We start from the raw sequence: 17,823 nt of genomic DNA on the forward strand, positions 1-17,823 counted from the left end.
TCCATAGGTCCACTTGGCTATTGGCAAGGGTGCAATGTGCCACCACAAGCCAATGCCTATGCCATTGGTTTTAGGGATCTAACATTAAGGATGAAGTGCGAGATCTCAAAACTGTCTCCGCATTCTCCAGAAGACATATGCCCTTCTTGCTCTTAATTAAGTCAAGGAAACAGGAAATTCAAGAATTCACTCCATAAATAAAGGAAAGAAGCTCGGAAGCAAGTATCCAAACCTCATATTCGAGTTGCACACAAAGGATCTTCGCCAGACTTCATAAAGCCCAGACAATGCCGACTGATGACAACAAACGATTCACTCTAAAAACTACTTCCTTAACCCGAAGACGGCTCAAGGAAGTGGGGGTCAATATGTTAGGGGTAAAAATCGACGTTCTCCCTGTGGCTGCAACACATGGCAAAGGCATACTCCGCCACTCCTCTAGCACATGTCGACATAGAAACACGTGTGGCGTAACGAAGCGTGCCTCACCTCCCCATGAACTAATCAGCTCCTTTCAAGGACAGTACTGATACACGGTATAACACCATCATTACCCCTCCACTAATGAGACCACAACACATTGTCATCACATCGAACTACTGTGTAAGAACTCTAAATCTATAAAAGGCCCCCTCTTACTCAAAGGTAAACTCTCTCCTTCTTCCCCCCAAAAGCATGCTTATCTCCATGAATTGGTCTTGCTTAGGCATCTGTGACACCGATTTCTGACTTGAGCGTCGGAGGGTGCCCCGAGTCCACACTCTAAGGCCCTTCTAACGTCATTTTCTATGACTTGAGCGTCGGGGGTGCCCCCGAGTCCACACTCTGGGGCCCTTCTAACATCATTTTTTATGAGCGCGGGTACCCATGGATAGGAGCTCTACTAACTCAAACAACTGGACTCGTCAACAATGCTCATCCGCCCGAGTACGAATTTCGGCATCATCACAAACTAATACCTTATTTTGGTATTGTTTAACTACTTTCACTTACTAACAGATTTTTTCCTTCTCCTTTATAGAGAATCATTTCAAATTGTCATGCACACAAGTCATCTTTTCTATATTTTACAATCCGGTCTTCCTATATCACATTTATCTCTTTCGACATACTTGCCAAATAGTGTATCCAATTATTTTTCATTTGTTTTTTGCCCTTGTTCGATGCTCAGGTTTCTTACTAGATAGTGAAAATATCAAAACAATGTTGTGCTAGTATCATTTCCCAAAGAGAAAAGTATGGAATGCGAGCTCATGTTTCGAGAAATTATAGATTTCGGGCACCTTTTAAAACAAGAATGAAACACGGGCTAATCTTCAAAATCGGATAGGAAAAAGACCCAACACCCTTCTGACATCAACAGAGTCCTCCTTTTTCATTACTGCCTATTAAATTGGCGTGCTTCACGAGGCTTCTTTTGGTTCTTTGAAATACATGTATTTGAACCGACAGAACCTTGGGTTCGTTTCTATCTTGGCCGTTGGAAATAACTAAAGACAGATGAATGCTTGACACGTGGTGGAAAACTTTTTGGAACCCTGACATTATTGAATACTTTTTTGAATGCTGACGTTATCTTTTTCACTTCTCTTTTGGCTTAGAACAGCAACGTTATTGAATACATCTTTTTTGGCTTAGAATCTTTTCACTTCTCCTTTGATCCTCATTATCTAAGCCGGCGTACCCATTATTTCTGCCGGTGTACACCCTATTTTCGCTTACACCTTATTTCCGCCGGTGTATCCCATTATTCATGCTGGCGTACCCCTGAATTCCGCCGGCGTACACCCCATTTCCGCTTACACTCTATTCCCGCCGGCGTACCCCATAATTTACGCCAATGTACCCATTATTTCCACCGGCATATCCCTGAATTCCGCCGGCGTACACCCTATTTTTGCTGGCGTATCCCTTAATATTCTAGCGGTGTTCTCAGCCAAAAGAGACGTGAGAAATAATAAAATATTCAATAACGTCACCATTCTAAGCCAAAAGAGACGTAATCAATAATGTTACCATTATAAGCCAAAAGAGAGGTGAGAACTAAAAGAGAAGTGAAAATATTCTAAGCGAAAAGAGACGTATTCAATAACGTTACCATTCTAAGCCAAAAGAGAAGTGAGAAAAGATAATGATTGACTTTAGGTTGTCAGTGTTCCAAAAAAATTTCCAACACATGTCAAGCATCCATTCGTCTCTAGTTATTTCCGACGGGTAAGATAGAAACGAACCCAAGGCTCTGTCGGTTCAAATACACATTCAGACGAACCAAAAGAACCCTTGTGAAGTGCACCATTTAATGGGCAGTAATGAAAAAGGCGATTTCTGTTGATATCAGAAGGGTATCAGGGTCTTTTTCCCACCCGATTTTGAAGATTAGCCCGTGTTTCATTCTTGTTTTAAAAGGTGCCCGAAATCTGTAATTTCTCAAAACATGAGCCTACATTCCGTACTTTTCTCTTTCCCACAAGATAATTTAGATAATTCGGATGATGATTGAGGATCCTGGCAGTGTTGGACGAAGGTCTCCACGGAAGTAGGGAACTTGTCCGATCGTAGGAAGGCACTTGGCTATTAACATAAACCAAGTCAACACGGCATGGTGAGAGGTCACCAACCTCTCACTGTACAGTGAACATGGTTGAGAGAGGGAAAATTCTACAAAGAAACAAGAGATAAAGAGGAAAAAAATAATAAAGTTTTCAAAAGCATCATAGTCCAACCTACTTTTTTTAGCAAGGACAAACCACGTGACTTTGGATTGCAGGAATTTTGTGGTAAATTTTGGAAAGAATAGTGTTTTGTAAAATTACCTCCGTTTTTTTTACGTCAGAAAAAACGATAACTTGAACCAACACTATTCAATTTTTATATCCTTTCCTTATGAATTAACTCTAATCATATCATGTTCCTCTAAATGGTAGTTTGAGGATTTTTTTATTAATTTAAGGACACTGTTTGTTTTGGAGTTTGAGCCCAAAATTGATTGGTGAACTCAAATTTTAGCTCAATAATCAATTTTGGGCTTGAATTCGAGTTTAAAATAAGTGATAAAATTCTGGGAAATGATATGAGCACTACAGTATTTTGATGACGCACTCCTCACATTATTAAAAAGTACAGTATGCCCTGCACAGTTGGATAATCCAAACCATCTTAGACGACGAGCCACAACCTAAATAGTAGAGCTGCAACAGGGTCGGGTTTTTTAAAACCCTAGCCCAACCCTGGATCCTAATTCCTTGGCCCTGACCCTGATCAGGGCCTAAGAATCCTCAACCCAGTGCCCGCTCTGCAGGGCACGGTGCAGCCCTGACCCGCCCTGATTGGGCCAGGCCGGGGCTGATTGACCCTAGTGCAAAACCCATTTGAGCTCATGTACAGTTCAGGTTTGGGAGTTTCCATTTGATGTCTTTGTTCTATCATCAAATGCAGTAGCTTTGCAAGGTCAAGTTTTTTTTCCCTCAAAGTGATTCATCATGTTTTTCTCATAGTTGTGTTCAATATTTATTTCCTAGATTATCAAATATTCATTTTTGGGTAGGGGTAAAGTGTAAAACAGACTTAGGGTCAGGGCGGGTAAGGGGTAAAGTGTAAATTGGGTAGGGTCAGGTCGGGTCGGGTCGGCCCGGGGTATCAACCCGAGCCCGACCCAACCCTGAGTCAGGGCCTAAAAAATGCACCCAGACCCGCCCTCAGGGTCAGATTTTCCAACCCTGACCCTGTTCGGGCTCAGGGCGGGTGAGGGTGCAGAGGGCCAAACTTGCATCTACTGTGATGGTCCGCGACCTGTTCTTCGTCTTTCCAACATAGAGTACTACGTGGAGGAGATCAATTACAAAGATCGGACCATAACCCTCGTGGACCCGGAAGTGGTGAAGAGCAGTTGTCCAAGAGTGCTTCAAAGCGTCAAGCTCGAAACCCTACAGTGGGTTGGAGAGGAACATAACTTTTTTCTTCAACTACACCTCGTTGAATGTCTCAGCGGCATATGTCGTTGTGGAGGGTGATATCCCCTTGAACATGGATAGGTCATGGCAGTGCGAGGAGAAGGTGGTGGTTCCGGTGATGGAGAAGGCGTTGAACGGCTTTAAGCGGAACTTGACCGGATTTGGGAATCTCGGTACTGTGTTGCGGGAAGGATTTCGGTTGACTCCGTCTCCGCTTTGTGCCAAGTGCGAAGCGTCTTCGGGGTATTGCACTTAATACCGACGGTTTCGGGGATACGGTATGCGGTACGTTTCTAGTTTTCCCCCTCTCGTTTTTTGTGTATATGAATTAATGGTAGAAAGTAGAAACACATCTCAACCAAATATCAGAATGAGAATACCCTTGCTGGGTGCCTTGCAGTGGGACCCACACGTTTATGTTGAGCCGTGTTAGTGTTGGTGGGCGTGTGAGACCTATTTAACTGGAATAAAGTCGGGTGGGGTCAGGTTGGGTTTTCAGGTAGGCGGAAGCGTGGAAGAAGAACATTGTATTCTTGATTTCAACACAAATATGTTTTGATACAAGACGCTCACGTTTCTTGTCTTTTATATTTAAAGAGCCGTAAAAGGGTTTTTACTGTCGCCAAAAAGCACTTACCGATTGTTAAATGCTAAAAGACAAGTACATGAGGGTCTTGTATCAAAACATAGTTGTCTTGAAATCATTTCGCTTCTTTTTAAATAAAGGAAAACACTTTGAAAACGGGATTCCGTTTTTGGAAAATAAAAACAGGGCTGAAATGACCGTTGATTTGACCCTATTCAATGTGTATTTATTGTTTTTTTGGGATTTGAGCCCGTCGACGTAGCTCCAATGTTTGATGCCTGTTTTTTTTTCCAAAATAAAATCCTATTTTCCTAACAGTGCTCTTAAATAAAAAAACACTCTAGAATCCACAAGAGAAATAAGAGAATATAAACTTTTATTCAATTCAAGATATCCCAGACACTCTCACATCCAATATTTATATGGACTAAAGCATTGCTTCCTATTCAAAAATAAACTTAAGAATTCTCTAGAAACCCAGAATGTGCTAGAAACTCAAGGAAAACAAAATAGAAATTACTTCCTTCCCATGTTACAACTTTCAACAATATTGTAGAAACATAAGAACTAACCTACATCATATTCATTTCACTTAAAAAAACTAGCCCTCGAGTCGTTCTCTGTGTCTAGCTCATGGTACTCGAACATGTCAATAACATATGCATTGTTATTTATCTTATGGATTATCTGGTAGGGGCCAATCTTTTTGTTCTTTAGCTTATTGTATATCCCCACTGGAAAACACTATTTCCTTAGATGGACCATAACTTTATCGCCTTTTTTGAGAATTTTTAAATGGCTATGCTGGCTAGCATTCTTCTTATATTTAGCATTAGCTTCTTACAACCTATTCTTCTGAACACTAGCATGCACATTGGTAGCATACGTTGTGCGATCTTTTAACGCCACCAACTTTGAATGCGAATTCTATGATAAAGGATCATGAATTTCGTACCAACAGCTGAAGGGTAGTTGTCTCGATTTGTATTTCTCTCATTTCATCTTTATCAGGAAGGATTTAGCATGAGCAGCTACGGTTGATCCGACACACTAAATCGTCTCTTTGTCGCTCATTCCATATTTGTCTCGACGGTCCTCAATGGCATCGATCCATTCCAAACACTCAGCTTCGCAATTACCATATCCATAAAAGATGGGACTAACTGTAGATTTATGGAAGGGTAAGGACAATGTGGTGGTGTTAGTTTAGGTAAAAGACAAAAAAAGGGGAAGGAAAGATAGTGAACTCGGCTGCAACAGGATGGATTTATGGGCTAAAATAAGGTGAAACAAAGGAGGATCAGTTGGTGACACAATGGTTGTGGACTTGTGGGCTTGGTTCTATGTGAAAGTGAAGGCCGACTTAGGTTTAAAAAAGAAAGAGGTTGAAGGTTTGAGGGTAGGCGGATTTGATGAAGAGCAGTTTTCTGCACTTAATGGCTGCAACTCACCTGGGATTTGATGTGAATATGGTAGCTTTGAGGATATAGGGAACTTAAAAATAAATCTGCTAACAATAAGCTAAGGCTCAACAACTAGCTGTATGTTTCCAAGCTTTGCAAAATAAGGGCAGCTGCTTTGCAAGCTTACATAACCTTCCAATGATGATAGAAGCCCTAGGTGAAGAAAGAAACCAGCAAGATCAAGATTAAGGGTGGAAAAAGAATGGAGCTGGTGCCCTGCAGAGATGATGAGATGTTGATCGATTGGCCATAAGGGATATTATGTTCGTGAAGAAGACAAAAGGGTGTCCAATATGAGATTTTTTTTCGACAAAACCAGTAGGGAAATTTTATGTGCGGCAAGGCTTTTGACGGCTAAAACCCAGGGATGTGGCACCTAAAGTTTAGGAAAGGGGAAGGTTATAGAGTGGCTTAAACATATGGAAAAGTGCGATTCTGATGCTATTTTGAAGGATGTGAAAACCCCACTAGGATTTCAAAGTTAACTCGGGCTATACAATAGATCAGGGAGGGTTTTTTTTTTTTTTTTTTTTTTTTTACGTAAGTGGCTGAAAAAACAGGGATTGCAAAGTTAACTTGGGCTATACGATAGATCAGGGAGGATTTGTTTTTCTAAGAAGCCTTTAGCGGTAAACACAAAGGCTTCAGTAGGTGTTAACAGAAAAAAAAAAATCCAATCAAGTAGTGTTAGGGGCTAAGATGGAAGGAAGGAAATCGGTTGAAGGAAGGTTTTAAGGCTTGTGGTTTAGGCTCAAGATGGGCAGGCACATGGTAGAACTAAGAATCAGTTTAGATGTGCTTCATACGTGTCTGTTAAAAATTCTGTTTTGTGTTGTTAGTGAGTTAGGACAATCAACAAGTAATTAGTGGCAAGGTTCTGTAGTTGTTAATTCTGTTAGTGTAGTCAGCATAGTTGTTAATTCTGTTAGTCTAGTCAGCAAGATTCAGTTAGAGTCAAGACAGGGGAGAAAATATACAAATAGGGAGAAGTTGTTGTAAAAGGGTATGTGTAATTTTTCTGGAAGATAACAAAGAGAGGTTTCCACCCGGAAGTGGGTTTTTCTTGTTCTTTTGGTGTTTATGTTCCCAATGGTATCAAAGCCAACAAGATCCCAAAAATGGCAGACGGAACTAGATCCCAAGATGCAAGATGAATTGATGAGGCTCTAACGCCTTATCGTGAGATATCGGAGCAACAGACCCCCGCCTTGGCAGAGCTTCGACAACTGATCACAGCTTTGGTCTCAAATATGATCAATTGGCTAGCAAAGTTCTCAATTCTGCCAATGATCAATCGGATTCTTCGCAAGGTATAAGGAGCTGCGCAGCAATACCAGACCGCACAGTTCAAACAAGGAACACCAAGATTGATTTTCCAAGATTTAATGGAATCTATCTAAGAGGATGGGTGTATCGCTGTGAGCAGTTTTTTTCATTCAACCAAATTAGAGATTCCATTGAAGGAAAAGCTATCCAATGGTATCAATTATACATCAAGACGAGCAGAGAAGTTTCGTGGGCTGAATTTGTACAAGATCTTATACCAGATTTGGGCCATCGGCTTGTGATGATGCGGTGGGTAAGCTATCAAAGCTTCACCAAACTGGTTCAATAAGGAGCTATTAAGAGAAATTTGAGAAGCTGGCTAATCAGTCTAATGGATTGCCAGAATCATTTTTTGTTAGCTGTTTTATCATTGGATTAAAGGATGAAATCCGACCAGGTGTCCAAATGTTTAAGCCAAGCACAATCATGCAGGGCATTGGGTTTGCGAGATTACAAGAGGAGACCATTGCGGCCTTGGGTCGTCGGTCCAAAGATTCGTTTCAACCTAACACCCCACTCACTTTTCCTAATGATTTTAAACCTCCTAAACCTCCTTCATTACCGCCGACTAATAAGTTGACCCTGGCTGAGATGACAGAGCGGCGTAAGAAGGGGTTGTGTTGTAATTGTGATGAACGGTTCACTCCCGATCACAAATGTAAGAGACAACAGCTGTATCTATTGAATGCATCCAACAATGATGATGAGAGCTCCGACGAAATTCAGATTGAGAATGTGGAGGAGGTGCAAGAATCAGCTGAAGAAGGAATTCAGATTTCTGTCTTTGCACTGGCTGGTTTTCCTTCCTATCATACTATGCGAGTTTGCGTCTATATCAAACGACAACCGGTGGTCATTCTCATTGATTCAGGCAGCACTCACAATTTTTTAGATTCGGCAGTTGCCAAACGTACTGGATGTGAAACTGAACCAACCAGACCCCTTACCGTATCGGTGGCATATGGGACAAAAATTGTTAGTACAGCTAGGTGCTGTAATTTTCAGTGGACCATGCAAGGCACTACTTTCGAAACTGAAATGCGAGTTCTTGATCTAGGAGGATGCGACATGGTCCTTGGAATTCAATGGCTAACCACTCTTGGTCCTATTGTATGGGATTTTCAACAGTTGAAAATGGAATTCCAAGCCAATGGCAAGCAGCATGTTTTGAGGGGAGCAAAGGGTGGGTCAATACAATTATTGGATGGGAAATCCATGCAAAAATCTCTCAAAGGAGAAATGTGTGGAGTAGTGGCGCAATTGTGCTCGATACACAGGATACAAGAGCAAGGTAATGATGACCCGGATATTGCTGGCCTTCTAAAGGAGTTTTCTCATATCTTCGAGGAGCCCCGGGGTCTACCTCCTAGTCGATCTCATGACCATTGCATTCCACTGATTCCGGGCAGCCAGCCAACAAACATTCGGCCATATTGATATCCACATATGCAAAAGAATGAGATTGAACGAGTAGTGCGAGAGATGTTGGCAGTGGGAACTATCCAGCATAGCGTAAGTCCCTTCTCTTCTCCAGTATTACTTGTTAAGAAAAAAGATAATACATGGCGTATGTGCGTCGATTATCGAGCTTTGAATCGGAATATTGTCAAGGATAAATTTCTGATTCCGGTAATTGATGAGCTTTTAGATGAACTTCATGGGGCAGATTTCTTTTCAAAGCCAGACCTTCGTTCGGGGTACCATCAAATCTGAGTACACCCATCCGATGTGCACAAAACCGCATTCCGAACGCATGAGGGTCACTATGAATTCCTTGTCATGTCATTCAGTCTTACCAATGCTCCATCAACATTTCAAAGTCTAATGAACGAGGTATTCCGTCCCTACCTTCGAAAATTTGTACTTGTGTTTCTTATGATATCTTAGTGTATAGCAAGAGTTGGAATGAGCATCTGTACCATCTTAGGCTCACATTTGAAATTCTGTCCAAACATGAGCTCTATGTGAAGCGTTCAAAATGCAACTTTGCAAAGTAAGAGCTTGAATATTTGGGCCACATCATCTCAGGGAAAGGGGTTGCCGCTGATCCCTCAAAAGTGGAGAGCATGGTTCATTGGCCGTTACCCAAAACTCTGAAAGCTTTATGGGCTTTCTTGGGTCTTAATGGGTACTATCGACGATTCGTTCAAAACTATAGTAAGATAAGTCAGCCCTTAACGAACATGCTGAAGAAGAATGCCTTTAAATGGACACCAGAATCCGAAAGGGTCTTTGAATTGCTTAAAACAGCCATGTTATCTACACCAGTTTTGGCGAAGCCAGATTTTTCAAAGAGTTTTGTGGTGGAATGTGACGCGTCTGGAACAGGTATTGGAGTTGTTCTCATGCAAGAAGGAAGACCAATAGCCTTCATTAGCAAGACTCTAGCATCTAAACATTTGGGCTTGTCTGTTTAGGAAAAAGAAATGTTAGCTGTGGTGTTTGCAGTGATCAAGTGGCGACCCTATTTGTTGGGCAGACGGTTCAAATCAAAACTGACCAACTTGTTCGAGCAGCGAATCAGTACTTCGGCTCAACAGAAATGGCTGTCAAAATTAATGGGTTATGACTATGAACTGATTTACAGATCCGGGAAGGAGAATAAAGCTGCCGATGCATTGTCTCGAGCTGACGGAAATCATGGCGAATTGCAAGCCATGTCAATTGTCATACCGGAGTGGATGATTGCAATCCAAAACGCGTGGACGAGTGATGTTGATCTACAAAAACTGATCAAGAGATTGCAAGAAGATCTCCATCAACCTTCCAAATTCACATGGCAGCACAATCAACTTCGACGACGAGGACGTTTGGTTGTTGGGACATCTTGGGAATTGAGGCAACAAATTCTACAGGAAATGCACTCCAGTGCATTAGGGGGCCATTCCGGAATCGGTACTACACTCAAACGCCTACCAAGCACATTCTTTTGGAATGGAATGAAGAAGAATGTACAAAAATATATAGCTGAATGCGAGGTTTTCCAGAGAAACAAGACAGAAAATTTTGCTACACCGGGTCTTTTACAACCTCTACCGATTCCTAGTAGAGTATGGACTGATATTTCCATGGATTTTGTAGAAGGTCTACCCCAATCGCAGGGCAAGGATGTTATTTTCGTGGTGGTTGATCGCCTTACTAAGTATGCTCACTTCATACCTCTTGCACATTCCTACAGCCTTGGATGTTGCCCAGATTTTTTTAGATCATATCTACAAGCTTCATGGAATGCCAGCTAGCATTGTTAGTGATCATGACGTCGTTTTTACCAGCCGCTTTTGGACTGAGTTATTCAAGCTTCAAAGGACAAAATTGCAGCTAAGCTCTTCTTATCACCCCCAAACGGATGGCCAAACGGAGGTTGTCAATAGATGTCTTGAAAACTATCTTCGATGCATGACGGGTGAAAGACCTAAACATTGGGTCAAGTGGCTTCCATTGGCTGAATGGTGGTATAATACCACCTACCACTCTTCTACCAAGCTCAATCCATATGAAACATTGTACGTGCAGCCACCTGCTTTACATACTCATTATCTTGAAAATGATGCTGATGTAGCCGTGCTAGACCGGAGTTGAGGGGAACGAGAGTCGATGATTCGCTTACTTCGTGAGCATCTACAACAAGCCCAAAATCGTATGAAACAAATGACAGATCAACATCGAACTGAAAGGGAGTTTCAAGTTGATGATTGGGTTTATGTGTGACTACAACCTTATAAACAAACCTCGTTGGCCTTGTGACGCAATTTAAAATTGGCCCCCCGCTATTTTGGTCCATTTCGTGTACTCCAACGAATCGGACAGACGGCATATCTGTTGGAATTACCTCCTGCCTCTCGTATTCACCAGGTTTTTCTTGTGTCACTTCTTAAGAAAAAAGTTGGGCAACACCGTTCTGTACAACAGAGTTTACCACTGGTTAATGATGAAGGACAATTCCAATAGGAACCAATTGCAGTTCTGGATCGCCGAATGATCAATTACAACAACCGAGCAATTGCCCAAGTTTTAATACAATGGTCAAATTCATTCCGAGAAGACGCAACATGGGAGGACTGGTCTTACATTGCAAAACAGTTTCCAAATTTCCGACCTTGAGGACAAGGTCTGTTTTAAGGGTGGCGGAATGATACGTGTCTGTTGGAAAGACCTGAAATTCTGTTTTGTGTTGTTAGTGAGTTAGGACAATCAACAAGTAATTGGTGGCAAGGTTTTGTAGTTGTTAATTCTGTTAGTCTCGTCAGCATAGTTGTCAATTCTGTTAGTCTAGTTAGCAAGATTCAGTTAGAGTCAAGACAGGGGAGGAAATATACAAATAGGGAGAAGTTGTTGTAAAAGGGTATTTGTAATTTTTCTAGAAGATAATAAACAGAGGTTTCCACCTGGAAGTGGGTTTTTCTTTTTCTTTTGGTGTTTTTCTTCCCAGGACCATATCAGTGCTTTTCTTGCTTCTAAACAAGCAAACAAAATAGGGCTTCCATAGGTTAGGTTGATGACTGCTCGCAGGGAAGGTGGGGTAGGTTGGATAATTTTAAAAGAAGCTTTGGGGTGGTGTACTCTGGCTTGGAAGGCTGCCACAATGAAACCCAGAAAACTGGGTTTTGAGACCTCTCGGCCTCGTAGCTGATCTTCTCGGGTTATAACTCTTACCATAGAAGAAGGATGCAACTAGCAACTGCGGGGATGGCCGATTGTAGAAAAAGGTAATGATGAGTTCAGGGAACTAAACTTTCTGGAAGATGGTTGAATCTAGCAGGATCGACCCAAGGAGAAACCTCACTCTGGTACCAACTGACGCTGCTAAAGCTGTGTGGAAAAGGCAAAGATCACCGTCTTCAACCCGATAGAAGAAGAACACCGTCTTCTTTGAAGAAAAGAAGCCCTTGTGGATTCCACAAGAAACCTTGAATATGTTACGTGCCTAATTGGCCATAACACAAATAAAGAAAAATAAAAGATAGAATAGAGAAAAGGATGGTTGATTTGAGGCAACCGGACCTCTTAAAGGCTCAATTCAGGAGGAGCCATTACTCTCCTAGAAACCCAGCTTCTGTTTTGCTGTAAATTTCTCTTCCCTTTATTAATGATAAACTCAATCTTTAAATACACCAACTTCACGCATGTTTTACAGATACGTGGGGATTAAAATAACTAAAAGATAAGTAGAAATGAGAGAAATAAGGAAACTAACCTCAATCACAACTAAATAAAATAATTAGAAAAACCTAAAAGGTAGGAGATTTATTTGTGGGGAGATTTTACAACTTTCATTGGAGATCCATGTTCTTGCACGCATCATTCCTTCCCTTAGAAACAACCTTGCCCTCAAGGTTGGATTATTAGAGTGGATACTTTATTCCACCTGGATCCCAAATCTTATTGGGTACAAATTTGTTGAATGACATAATTGCCGCCATGCCTTCATGTTCTTCATAAATAATGAGCACGATCTTTCGAATCTCACTTTCGAAATAAGTTGCTATCAATGGTGGAAGAAAATACGATTTTTCATAGCAGCTCTTCTAAGCGATGGAATCATCGAATGGGTTGATAAAATCAAAATGAGCCTTGCAATGGTGTTCAACTAAATCGTCTTAGCCGGCGTCATTTTTCACATTTTTCTCTACTCGAACAATGACATTTTCAAGATTCTGCTTTTCTTCATCGTTGCGCATTTCCTCGATTATCATGCCGATTTTGTTCAAGCTATCCATAAATCGTTGTTGTCCTTTTAACATTTTCAAAACCAGTGCTTTAATCTCCTGCAGATCTTCACGCATGAAATCCCAAAACCCCAAAGACGCAGCCATGGTGCAAAATCGGCGGCTCTGATACCAATTGTTACGTGCCTAATTGATAGTAACACAAAGAAAAATAAAAGTTAGAATAGAGAAGGGGATGAAAGCAGAGAGTCTCACTCGGTCAAGTTTGGATTTTCCATAAGACTTAGAAAATTTGGAATGCAAATTTCCACGTAATTGTAGAGCCGCAAGTCTTTCCAGGGTCCGCACGTGTAGGAGTGATTTTTGTTAGATTTTGATTTTCAAAATCTTGTTTTTAGCCAAAATTGTTATTTGGAAAATATTTTCTATGTTTTGGAAAAGAAAAACTTTCGTTTGTAGAGAATGTAGAGGTCTATGTAAAAAGCCAGTCTCACATGGGAAATGGAGAAAGAAAGAGACGAGCTTATATAGCTTTACACTCTTCTCTTCTTTGTTTCATTGCACATTGGGTCTTAGCCTAGGTGGAACCACGAGACGGTGCAATGCACTGTCCACGCGCGCGCCGTGAGCAATGGTGCTTTCTAATGCGCACTTTGCACTTCAAAACGGGTTCGGTCCTATGTGCTCCAACGGCTAGTGCTCGAGCGGGTGCGAGCTCAAAGGGTGTAATTCATACAAAAGAGTTACCATAGACTCTATAAAAACAGTAGAAAATGCCCATTCCAGACAAAATTCGAATTTCATTTTTGGCAAACCCAAATCTTCTCATTCAAGAAGCATTCTCACTCTCTTATATCCCCTACTACATTATTTTCTATTGTCCTTTTCGAAAATTCGTCAAGTGTTCTATTTTTCAACAGAAACAAACACTTGGTCTCGAATACCTGACAAATCAATTCGTGGTCCCCTTTACACACTACTGGTGGGGGGAAAGCGTTTACGCGCCTTGGAGCATATCTTATCTTATTATCATTTCTATGCTAGATCCACTATTCAAATTTCTCCAACAAATTTAACAACAATGTAATCATTAATCAGGTACCGAATAAGATTTTTAGGATTTCTAAAAAATTTCATTCTTCGCACCTACAAAAGCGGCCGAAGCCATCATTTCAATGATTGCCGAACACACTCACTCTATAAAATAAATTCTAAGAGGATTCAGTAACAATCGAATTTTTCCATCACATTGTCTTGAATTTCCGTCACCATTGCCACGGATTTTTAGGTTTCTTAGTAAACCAAAAAAATGCAACAACAAAAAGGAAAAATCTCATGAGGGAATGAAGTAGTTTGTTTTGCTTATCTTGGTTGAGAGAGAGAGAGAGAGAGAGAGAGAGCATGATTTTCAGAGTGAAAAGAAGGAAAATAGTTTTGGGTCTTGGGGGTTGGGTTAATCCAAATGTAACCTCTGTTTGTTCACTGGCTATTGAATTGCAAGTCTACTTTGTAAACTTGTTTTCTCTTGCTTCTCTTCTCTCCATGCTTAACCTCTTAGAATATCATTGGCAAATAAAAGTTCCATGCTTAATGGTGAAAGGTAGAAGTTGGATTAGCATGTAAGGAGATAGATGAGGATGGGACCTTGATACACTCCAAGTTTAGATGCACCCACTTCTCATAAAATCCAGATCATTCTACTACTAATTAGATCAGTGACCATTTAATTTTATCATAACTTATTCTTTATCTACCTTCTAAGAAAGTTGATTACTCCTGTCTTGAGGAGAAAGGAGGTTAGAAATTTGTGAGTAAACAAGTCCTGCAATTACCAAGCTAAACAAAATTAACTTCCAAAAAATACACTTTAAAAATTTAACAATTTACAGTAGGCTGCCCTATCAAAGGATCGTATCACATCCATACTCAGGAAGAGGTAACAGCCACATTCATTTTAGCATTTTCTTGGAGAAAAGTTTAGGGGCTGTTTGGAAACCTGGATTTTAGAATCCAAGTTTTAGTTTGAAAGCAGTGTACATTTCTGGATTTTACAATGGAAGTAGGTTGCAAATGTGGGGGAAGTAAGGTGCAGAAAAGGGTTTAACTAAGCAATTCAAGTTTTAGAAATCTCTCCCCCATCCTGAGATTTCTAAAACCTGGAAACACGGACGATCTCCTACTCTCTTGCTCGGAAAACGACATACGGTCTCCTTCTCTCATCTCTCAGGATTTTGAGGAACAAAACTTGGCTTCAGAACAGTTTGGAGGAAGTTCATTCAGTACTCTCTAATAGCAGGGGGTGTGGAAATATCAAATCCATGGCTACTTTTTATTTTCAAAAGGATTTGATATTTCCACACCCCTGCTATTACACTATCAGCAAGGGGTCTGGAGGAACTTCCTCTAAACTGTTCTAAGCCAAGTTTTCTTCGATTTTAAGGAAATCCAAGATTCTACCCTTTTAAATGCACAGGAAAGTTGTAACACACGAGAGACTAACTCACACGCTATCAATAATAAGTCAGGTTCTGCTCTCATTACCTTGTTAGGTGGAAAATACCAAAGGCGGCTAGTTATTTTTTGAACTTCTAAAGGCTGCGAGTTTTCAACTTTACGCCCTAACACGGCAAAAGGACCTGTGTCGGAATAAATTAAGACCATTTTGCTCTTCCTTGCAGGTTCCCGAGTGGCACTCGTCACATCCAACTTTTCTTGCTCATTGCTTCTCTTTTTCTACTTGCATTAAATATACCTTGAAATCTGCCAAAGAATGTAAATCATTTCATGTCAACGTCAACGTTGTGAATGTAAGTGTAAATACAACAATAATATTTGCTGTTGAGGCGGGAATTGACGGATACAAAGTAAGGTGTGTTTGGAATAATGTGATGGGTGCGATTGGAATGTATATAGGTGCGTTTGGAATATTTTATTTTGGGCCTTTTCCCCGTAATTTTCATATCTTGATGCATTTTCTTAGTAGGTTTTTGGGTAATTTTTCTATAAAGGTACCTTCTTTTGGTATTTTTTCCGTAGTTTCTCTAATTTACAACATTTTTGCCGTAATTTTTCTCCAAAACTAAGGTATTTACCATCGATTATTATTACTACCCACCTTTGGATTATTATTGCTAGCCACCTTCAAAGAAAAGTACTTTCGCACATCCTTTGCAGTTTGCACCATGGTCAATGAATAAGACAAATCTCCCAAAAGTCAACAATAATGACTATCATCACATGATCATATGCAATTGCAAAGGATGGGCGAGAAGTAGCCTTTGGCCAAGGTCGCTAGCAAATCTCTATTAAAACAACAATAAGAAAAATAAAAGTAAATTGTTAACGTCCACGTTAATGTCGAAGTTAGCTTCGACGGAATTGATCACTTATGGCTATAGTAAGTGATTTGTGCATGATTAGCCGTGAGTGATTAGTTCCGTCGAAGTTAACTTCAACATTAACTTCGACATTAACGTCGACGTTAACAATTTACTTCTATTTTTCTTATTGTTGTCAGGGTTGCCTTCTAATTTTTGTATTGTAGTAGAGAAGGGAGAAATGGAAATGTAATTGAGGGATACCCACTAGCATAAAAGTTAAAAAAATTTGTCAAGCTGATTTTTTTTATACATCCTTGGGCTTATAGACGGTGAAAGGAGAAGATACAAGCTACGGCGACGTTGAGAAATGAACCTTTTGGAAAAATATATGAACCCCACTTAATTCAAAAGGAGCCCTAGTTCCTACCCGTAGATTAATCATTTAACGTCGTAGATTAAGTCTTTCTTTCCTTTATCAAGTTGGAAGGTGTGGGCCTCTAGATCAAAAAATATTAATCAGATTTCTTTAATGCACTCGTACCCATGTATTTTCAGATCGCACACATCTGCATTCCAGTCGCACCTTATCTTGTAGCCGTCGACTTCCGCCTCTACGACAAAGATTATTCCTGATTTCTATTTTGCGGATGTCGAGGAGGTATATTTAATGCAGGTAGAAAAAGAGAAGTTAATAGTAGGAAAAAGGTTGATTGTGATGTGTATCACTTGCAGAATAAAGAATGGCAAAATGGTCTATATTTGGTATGACACATATCCTTTGTGTCAAGGCGTAAAGTTGAAAATTGGCCGCCTTTGGAAGTTCAAAAAATAAACTAGTAAAAAAGGCACATATCCTTTAGTGTTTTCCTCCCTTGTTAGACTAGTAAAAAAGGCACGAGCAATGCACGTGCAATGACACACTAAAATAGGAGAAATTAAAAACTAAGATCGTCTAATAGGATTTTAGGGTACCTATAAGAGAAAAAGAAACAACTTTCTATCACTGTAATAATTTCTTTTCTTGTTTCAAATCCAAACCCATCCGATTCTACTTGTTAAAGTTAAAATCATGTTGAAAATAAAAGTTGATTGTTACTGTTCTTTTTCAATTTAACTTTTGGTCGATGGAGGGCCATTAGTGTTGGTAATGAAAAGTTCATAAAATACTCAGTAGATTAGAGAAAGATTAATCAATGGGTTAATGTTAAACCCCCTTTCAAAAAATTAAGTGTATAGATTACATATTAATTTATATTACCTATCTCATGGGGAAATTGTGAAAAATACTGATCTCAGTTCCTCTAGAAAATAAAAAAATTTAGTTAAAATCTGTAGAAAAATTTAAAGGCCTCTAACTCTTCAAGTCCCCCATTAGTTGAATTAAACTAAATTTTAGGTAAGTAACAAATATTTATTTGACATCCTTGATATTATAGATGAGGTGGCTATGGAGTTAATATTTCTAACGGTCATGGCAATATGATTCATGATTTTGAAGGTCCTAATAGTGAA

Source organism: Tasmannia lanceolata, unplaced genomic scaffold, assembly GCF_043159265.1.
Source record: "Tasmannia lanceolata isolate RefF3 unplaced genomic scaffold, GAP_Taslan_0.1 ptg000020l, whole genome shotgun sequence".
NCBI lineage: Eukaryota > Viridiplantae > Streptophyta > Magnoliopsida > Canellales > Winteraceae > Tasmannia > Tasmannia lanceolata.